The sequence below is a fragment of the Eubalaena glacialis genome, chromosome 1, assembly GCF_028564815.1.
Source record: "Eubalaena glacialis isolate mEubGla1 chromosome 1, mEubGla1.1.hap2.+ XY, whole genome shotgun sequence".
In the NCBI taxonomy this organism is placed as follows: domain Eukaryota; kingdom Metazoa; phylum Chordata; class Mammalia; order Artiodactyla; family Balaenidae; genus Eubalaena; species Eubalaena glacialis.
The window spans coordinates 49515574-49525108 of NC_083716.1; the positions used below are offsets into that span (position 1 = coordinate 49515574).

The 9535-nt window shown below is 37.1% G+C and overlaps 1 pseudogene; it reads left to right on the top strand.

Annotated features, from left to right (window-relative positions):
* The first annotated feature begins 1214 nt into the window (after positions 1–1214).
* On the top strand, positions 1215–2149 carry LOC133095291 (prolyl hydroxylase EGLN3-like; annotated as a pseudogene).
* The last annotated feature ends 7386 nt before the right edge of the window (positions 2150–9535 follow it).

Here is a 9535-nt window from a genome sequence, read left to right on the forward strand (position 1 = left end):
TCTTGGGAGGGCAGGCTTTTTTTATGGAGAGTGCTCTAGGTGCATTTCAAAATGTTTACTTTTCCCCTCCCTTTGTCTGAAACACAAGGGTATTTTTCTCCACTCTTCCCCATGAGAACCTGGTGCAGTATGGCAATGCCTCATGGACTGGGTATGGTCATAAGGGGATGGTAAGGAACAGTGAAAGACAGGGAGAACATGAACAGATGAAGTAGTGGTAGTAGAAAGGTTGCAACCTTTATAACTTCAGTGACTCGGAAAGAACACAGAATGCAGTGATTTCATACAAATAGCATGGTAAGGACCCATGAGGGGTGATAGTTCTCTCTCATTTCTATGATTGATGGGTAACACCTATTTTTTAAATGTTTAAACTTTCATTAATAACTTGATTTTTAAATTATTTTTACGTAATTATCTCTGTTTTATTTTACTCTTATTGAAGTAGATTGTTTATCTTTTTATGGCTTTTTAAATATCAGCTTTATTGAGGTATAAGTATGTACAAATATCTTTATCTCATGCATAAAGATAATTTCATTTATTCCTTCCCAGTTGGAATACCTTTATTTCTTATTCTTGCCTGATTGCACTGGCCAGAACTGCCAGTGGCTCTTGAGGTGGCACTTCAGCACTTTATTCCTCCCTGCTTCACCCTGCTCCCAACACTCACACACTCATAGTGCAGAGAATGAGTAATAAACCACTGAGCAAAAATGAAATTTCCTAGTGGTAATATGAATATTGCTTATCTTTATAATCAGAAAAGCAACAACATTATTCCTTAAAAAAAACAACTAAACTGAAAATAATTGTTAAAAGGTATAAAACATGTTAAATAATTAATAATAGTCCAAGAAGCTTATACTAGCAGTTTGGTCACAGGAAATATAGACTTTACAGGAAGGAACTATTATCCCTGAGGTGACTTCAGGAAGGGGAGCAAGATTACTCAATATTGAGCATTTGGGGTTTCTTTCATTCTCTTCTCTCCAGGCCAGTATAGGTCTCCGAGAGTGGGTCGAGATAGAACTTTTAAAGGAATTGGGATCAGTTACGTTCCTGGGAGGCGGGCATCTGGGGCCTCCACGTGGCAGTTCAGAGGTGAGAGGAGATGACTTCTGGTTTACAGAGAGAAGAAAAATTACCAAAGCACTTTGGCTCTTTCCGCGGTCCGTCCGGGAGCATGCAGTGTCCTTGACCCGCAGATGGCGATGGTGGCTTGCTACCCAGGAAATGGAGCAGGTTATGTGCGACATGTGGACAACCCCAGCAGCGACGGCCGCTGCATCCCCTGCATCTACTATCTGAACAAGAACTGGGATGCCCAGCTACATGGTGGTGGGGTCCTGCGGATATTTCCAGAAGAGAAATCGTTCATAGCGTACGTGGAGCCCATTTTTGACAGACTGTTGTTCTTCGGGTCAGACCACAGGAACCCACATGAAGTCCAGCCTTCCTATGCAATCAGATACACCATATGACTGTTTGGTACTTTGATGCTGAAGCAAGGGCAGAAGCCAAAAATAAATTCAGGAATTTAACTAGGAAAACTGAACCTGCCCTCACTGAGGACTGACCCTGATCTGAAATCCGCTGGCCTCATTCATTTTAGTAACAGTTCCTGAATTCACTTTAAGAGTTGAGATCCAAAGAAGGCCTCTTCTTTAGTGACTTGGTGATGAGAACCCCCCTACTGCTTGCATCATTCACATCCCTGTCTTGTGTACAGTACTGTGTGTTTTCTTGCCAAGACTGCATCTACCTTCAGACACTCTCTTTGCCAGATGAACTCATTTGCTAACTCCAGAAATACCTGCAGACGACCTAGCTGGCCAGCGGTTTAATTGTCAGATTTGGTAATCCTGGGTATCAAAGCAAGAACCTGGAAGCACAGGCGAGGGACTGAATCTTACTTGCACTTTATGTACACTTCCTGATTTGAAAGGAGGAGGTTTGCAAAGAAGTTAGACGGTGACAGATGCCACAGAGAGGCATCACTGAAGCCTTAACATCAGGAAACAGAAATCTGTGTCATCTGAACAATTTCCAGATGTTCTTAATCCAGGGCTGTTGGGGTTTCTGGAGGATTATCACAACCTAATGACGTTATTACCTCTAGAAAGGGCTGCTGTCATAGTCATCAATCTCTAAGTATCCTGTGGGTGGACACTCCTTTTTCCTGGTCCTGCAAACTGGACTTTCTGCCTCTGCCCCATTTTGCTGAAAATACGACTTTCTCATCAAAGATGACAACACCATTTATTTTCTATTTTCACTTCTGACTTAGAGAACCTAATTTATTAATGTTCTGGTTGCTTTATTGAAATGAAATTTGAATTTAAATCAAAGGAGAAAAGAATCTTCCTGGTAGTTTAGAGCCAACAACCTCTGATAATGGTGTCGAAAGACCTGGGTCTACTGATATACAATAAACGTGTGCATCTTGAACAATTTGAGATTGGATATGGAGTCGGAAATGTGGGCATTCCTATTTTTCAGTTTTTCTTCTAATGAGCTCACCCTTCTTTAACAAAATAAGAAAATCACGAAAACTAGGGCACTATATTTTAAAAAAGAAATAGAAATAAAACAAAAAATCCTGAAAAGCTGCTTGAGTTCTTCCACATTTTCTGACCCTAGTAACCTCTTTTCAACAGATTTGACTCTTCAGATCCACTGTGGTTGGCAGTGTGGCCAGAATCATGGAATTTGATAGAACTGTGGGAAGCTCTGCTCCTACAGTAAGCACAGATTCCGCTGCCTCAAGAACTCTGTATTGAGCTCCTGTTTTATGCAAGTTACTTTTCTTAGTTTTCAATTCCATTTTCATATTTTTAAAATCCCTGTAATTTCTTGCTTGAAAATCCCATGAACATTAAGGAGCCAGAAATACTTTCTTTGGTCACTGACACATACATAGACTTTCCAGGAAAGAAGCATATTTTTATGTGTGTCTGGTTTTGGAAAATTTCCAGATAACACTTGTCTTCATTCTCATGACTGCTCTATTTTTTTTCTGTAGTACTCATCACCTCCTAACTTACTATGTAATTTACTTATTTGTTATGTTCATTGTCTGGTATCCTTTCTCTAGAGTGTAAGCACAATGAAGACAGGGATTTTTGTATGTTTTTAATCAATGGAATGTATTCCCAGCACCTAAAATAGTGCCTGGCACATAGTAAGGGCTCAGTAAATACTTGTTGAATAAACTCACTCTCCTGCCGTAAAAAAAAAAAGAATTGGAAGTAGGCTCAGCCCAAGAGGTCAGAATTGCCAGGGCAAGGTGCATCTTGCATCTAACAAAGTCGATATGAAGAAATGGTCTTTGCTAGCATGTGCTTTAGTTTTGAGAGAGTTTAAGATAAATTGAAAATAGTACCCCAGCTGAGAATTTGAGAATACGTATAGTATTCATTGGCTCTTCTATGTCACTGTAACTCCTGAAGAAAAATGTCCTGCTTTTGTTGGCTGGGCAAACTAAATACATGTGTTTTCCCCCTCTTATGATCACGTGAGACCACTTTGTGTCATGTTGGAGCTTTTCTCCTCTATCTTCAGTGCTGTATCCAAAACCAAGTAATTTCTTTTAGGCTTCCCTCTTCTCAGGGTTAATTCCCTGATTTTCTACACTATAGCACCTTCTCCAGGAGTGGGAGGGAAATCTTTATTTTAGGGGTCTGACTTCTGTGTTCTTGAAATGGTTATGCAGATTGCCTGGTGATGCATACACATTTTTCACAGAATTAACTAATTAGTTAATCCATCAAACACTTCTTGAGTGTGTAAAGTATCTAGTCACTGAAGATACAAAAATTAAAAAGTTACAGTTCCTGCCCTCAAATGCTCATGGTCCAACCTGGGGAGATGTGTCCAAGAAATCATTATAAACAGAAATATAGTAGAAGCACAGAATGGGCTTACTTAGCCAAAACATGGGGGGAAGTGGGTAATACAGTAGAAGCTTTCAGCTATATTTCCTGAAAAGTTTTCTTTTGCTTTAAAAGAAAGTGAAGATCCTGTTTTTATTGTATAATTTACTTTTGTAGACTTTATAGACTGCCTAGGCATCAGTACACATTTGTTGGTGGTGAATTCTATAGTCTTACACTATTACTGATTTACTACAGTGGTTGTAACTCAAAAACTGAAATAAATGTTAATCAGCTTAATATTGATATTATTTTGTTTATTTCTTCTATGATATACTATGTCAAATATAAGAGAAGAGAAATTCATCCAGTTTGGTTCCTGTGTTTCTATAGGGTTATCTCAAACTCACTGCACTAACAGACACCAGAAATGGGCATGTGTTTCTGATCCAAGCTGATTGTTCTGGAAGTACTGCTGACTCTTATGGAAGATTTGAAATTGGTGACCGTTGGTATAGATTGATATGGATTTCAGTGTACTCATCTCTGTGCAAGAGAGATCTTACTAATTTGTGCGTGTATTGTGTGTATGTGCATTTATATAAAGAGGATAAGATGTTTGGTTGCCATTCATGTGTTTATTTGGTGGAATGCAGTGGATAGCATATTTAAACACTGGTATTTAAATAGTAAGAGTATCTCCAGTTATCAAGGAGCATCTTAAAACTATCTGACATTTCTGAAGGAAATTCATTTTAACTGTCTTTAATTAAGATTGTATCGTTTAATGGGCAGAAGACCTAAATAGACATTTCTCCAAGGAAGACATACAGATGGCCAATAGGCATATGAAGAGATGCTCAACATCACTAATTATTAGAGAAATGCAAATCAAAACCACATTGAGGTATCACCACAGGCCGATCAGAATGGCCATCATTTAAAAGTCTACGAATAACAAATGCTGGAGAGGGTGTGGAGAAAAGGGAACCCTCCTACACTGTTGGTGGAAATGTAAATTGGTGTAGCCACTATGGAAAACAGTACAGAGGTTGCTTAAAAAACTAAAAATAGAATTGCCGTATGATCCAGCAATCCCACTCCTGGCCACATATCTGGAGAAAACTCTAATTTGAAAAGATACATGCACCCCAGTGTTCATTGCAGCATTATTTACAATAGCCAAGACACAGAAGCAACCTAAATGTCCATTGACAGACGAATGGATAAAGAAGATGTGGTATATATAAATAATGGAATACTATTCAGCCATAAAAAAGAATGATGTAATGCCATTTGCAGCAACATGGATGGACCTAGAGATTATCACACTAAGTGAAGTAAGTCAGACAGGGAAAGAGAAATATCATATGATATCCCTTATGTGTGGAATCTAAAATATGATACAAATGAACTTATTTACAAAACAGAAACAGACTCGCAGACATAGAAAACAAATTTATGGTTACCAAAGGGGAAAGGGGGTGGGAGAGGGATAAATTAGGAGTTTGGGATTAACAGAACAGATACAAACTACTATATATAAAATAGATAAACAACAAGGTCCTATTGTATAGCACAGGGAACTATATTCAATATCCTGTAATAAACCGTAATGGAAAAGTGTGTGTGTGTGTGTGTGTGTGTGTGTGTGTGTGTGCGCGTGTGTATGTATATATAATTGAACCACTTTGCTGTATACTGGAAACTAACACAACATTGTAAATCAACTATACTTCAATAAAAAAATTTTTAAAAAGATTGTATCATTTAAAATATTTTCAATCACGTATTTGCGAGGTAGAAGCTTGGACATCATTCTTGGTGGTTTTTATTTAACAATGATGTCTTTGACGTTTCAGTGTTATTTCCAGAGGAGGCCTATCACTTAAGTCCATTACCTCAGTACCAGTCACAAGGCCACTGCTGTCCTTGTAAAAAGAGATTTTTTTCCCTTTGTCAAAGTAGAATTTTCAAAAATTAAAAATGTGACTCATTAAAATTTGAAATGAAACCATGTTAAGGATTTTATTCAATTTATTTGTTAATGAAGCAACCAAGAAGGTGGCCAAGGTAGCTCAGAGAACATTTTGAGGATCTAGGCTTTTATATGTATTCTGAACGAAGGTTAGAGTAAGAATGCTAGGTTAGATTTTAAAAGCCTGGTTAATGTCTGACAGGGCAATAAATTATAATCTTTGGTATCATCTTTTCTCTCAGAAATTATTTATATCCCAACTGGCTGAAAATCTATAGATTAACATGTAATTTTACTAAGTCTAGGACTTTTAATCAACAGTAAACAATGAATTGTACAATTGTACAATTTCTTTATATAATTAAATAATCCTTGGGAGGGCCTTTTAAACATCATCCTCATATAACATTGAAAGGATATGCCACCTATGTTTTTGCTTTACCTCCATGTTTTAAATAATCTTTCTTAACATACTATATCAAAGTTTTAAAATATATGTTTCCAAACATTAACTTTCAGATTAAGATTATAGTAATCTTATTTCATTTGCAGGTAAACTAATTGAAAGAGTCACCAGACCAAAAAAACCTCTAGATTTCAACCAATGGGAGCAATGTAACATCATCTTACAGGCCTATTATGGCAAAGATTAGAAGAGAAAACAATGTTTATCCTGTGTGAGGACATTTTATAGATTGAACATGACCTCCTTGAAGATAGGCTCTGAAGTTAATTCTTATCCTCCAATATCGAATCTCCAGCGCCTAATTCAGAATAAGTTTGGCATTAAAAGAATTAACTCGCTGAGTTACAGTGACTAAATAAATGAGTATTAATATGTCAAAACTGTGAGAACTCGAGTTGTCTAAAATTTCTTTACATTGTATGTTTGACCAGGTGAACAACAATTGTGTGCTGGCCCCAGGATACTAATTCGACCTTCTGTCTGACTCTGAGAACACAAGGCTCAGTACCTGCAGAAACCTTTTACCCATCTCATCCGGGAATGGGGACAACATGTCTTCATCGGGGAACACTACAGCAGAGTCTGGTAGGTTCTTATGCATTGTGCACCGTGGTGGACATGGGAAGCAGGAGGAGCCAGAGCGGTGCTTCTCAGACGGTAAGTACACATGAACCACCTGTGGATTTGTTAACCCGCACGTTCTGATTCAGTGGGTCTGTGGTGGGGCCCAAGATTCTGCATCTCTAACAAACCACCATGCTTAGAATAGCAAGGATTAGACTCTTATATAAGTTTTATTTTACTCTGATCAAATAATGCTTATTTCTGATTGTAGATATAGTATATATTTATTGCAGAAATTCTTATGTACTTTGGAAAGTACATAAAAGCACAAAAAAGGAGGATTTTGGTATATAATACTAATGCAGTGTTTCAATTAGATGTTAACTGTCTCCCAGCTGACTCATGGTGTCATTGTCGTGCCTCACTCATTAGTAGCTTGCCATCAGTTCTCAACATTGCTTTTATGTCTTTTCTCTTCTCTTCCATGTACAGCTCAGCTCTTGGTTCCTCTTCTACCCTGCCTCCCTGTAATCAGTGTTATTCCCTTCCCCTAGAGGCTTAAGCCAGAGGTCTACATAGGGCATTCCCTGCCAGGCTGCTGCTCTAGCCTTGCAGGTCTGATTTCAGAAGTACTTCTGGTCGTGTTTACACTCTGAAAGGCCTGGAGGCAGCTTGCTTTCTCATCATGATATTAGTTATCCATAGCACGTATGTTGTTTCCAGTTTTTTTTCCCTTCAATTATAGATATTATTATTGACATGTTAATCTTTATAGATTTTATCCTTCAGTTGAATTCTTTCTTTAGGATAAATTCTCCAGGTTGGGATCCTTGAGCTAATGAATCTTAATTTTGTGTTACTTTTACTACCTATTGCGATATTATTTTTAGAAAAGGTTAAGCACGTTACCAGCAATATATCAGTTATACTGTAACCTCGCCACATTTGGTGTTACCACAGCAAAAAGAAATGTGGTTAATTTGTTAATTTACTTGTTGTGAAATGATGCCTTGAGCTTCCTTTAATTTACATTGCTGTGATTACTGTCCAGGATTATTTATTTCCTTTTGTGTAACCTGACTTAAAAAAAAAATCTGCTTGATACTTTTTCCATTTTGAGCTAACTGTGCATTAACAGTTCTATCAATTATCTTCTGATCTTCTATTCAAGAATCTGATGAAATTTAAATTTTATGGGAGTCTTTTAAAATATAATTTTGACTCGGCTTCTTTCTGTTACATCCTAAGCACTCCATGCCTTTGTTTTAGCTTCTGTGAAAAGGACAAAAAAAGCATACAAAAAATAGTTGAGGCATTAATTTTCTTAAGACATTTGCAAATTAATATGCAAGTGGCCAAACTGGGTGGGCTTCCGTAAAAGAAATTAAAATAAAATTAGCAACTCTCATATTTTGTCATCAGAACTTTTCATGAATATATTTTTCTATATTCAAAAAGCACTACATTATATTGTAGTAATTTATAGTTTTATTCTTTATTGCCACCTAGCAAATTATCTCTTTTCTCAAGGAAAGAGAATGCTTTGCAAAATTGAAAAGTTAAACATATAGATGGATTTAAAGTCCACAATAAGAGAGAGACAGACAGAGCAAGAATCAAGTTACTTTATTATTATTTTTTAAATTTTTATTGGAGCATAGTTGATTTACAATGTTGTGTAGTTTCAGGTGTACAGCAAAGTGAATCAGTTATGCATATACATATATCCACTCTTTTTTAGATTCTTTTCCCATATAGGTCATTACAGAGTATTGAGTAGAGTTACCTATGCTATACGGTAGGTCCTTATTAGTAATCTATTTTATATATAGTAGTGTGTATAGGTCAATCCCAATCTTCCAGTTTATCCCTCCCCCTACTCCTTACGCCCTGGTAACCATAAGTTTGTTTTCTACATCTGTAACTCTACTTCTGTTTTGTAGATAAGTTCATTTGTACCTTTTTTTAAGATTCCATATATAAGCGATATCATATGATATTTGTCTTTCCCTGTCTGACTTACTTCACTCCGTATGACAATCTCTAGGTCCATCCACGTTGCTGCAAATGGCATTATTTTGTTCTTTGTATGGCTGAGTAGTGTTCCATAGTATATATGTACCACATCTTCTTTGTCCATTCCTCTGTTGATGGACATTTAGGTTGCTCCCATGTCCTGGCTATTGTAAATAGTGCTGCAGTGAACATTGGGGTGCATGTATCTTTTCAAATTATGGTTTTCTCCGGATATATGCCCAGGAGTGGGATTGCTGGATCATATGGTAGCTCTATTTTTAGTTTTTTAAGGAACCTCCATACTGTTCTCCATAGTGGTTGTACCAGTTTACATTCCCACCAACAGTGTAGGAGGGCTCCCTTTTTTCCACACCCTCTCCAGCATTTGTTGTTTATAGATTTTTTGGTGATGGCCATTCTGACTGGTGTAAGGTGATACTGCATTGTAGTTTTGATTTGCATTTCTCTAATAATTAGTGATGTTGAGCATCTTCTCATGTGCTTTTTAGCCATCTGTATGTCTTTGGAGAAATGTCTATTTAGATCTTCTGCCCATTTTTTGATTGGGTTGTTTGTTTTTTTGATATTGAGCTGCATGAGCTGTTTGTATATTTTGGAGATTAATCCCTTGTCGGT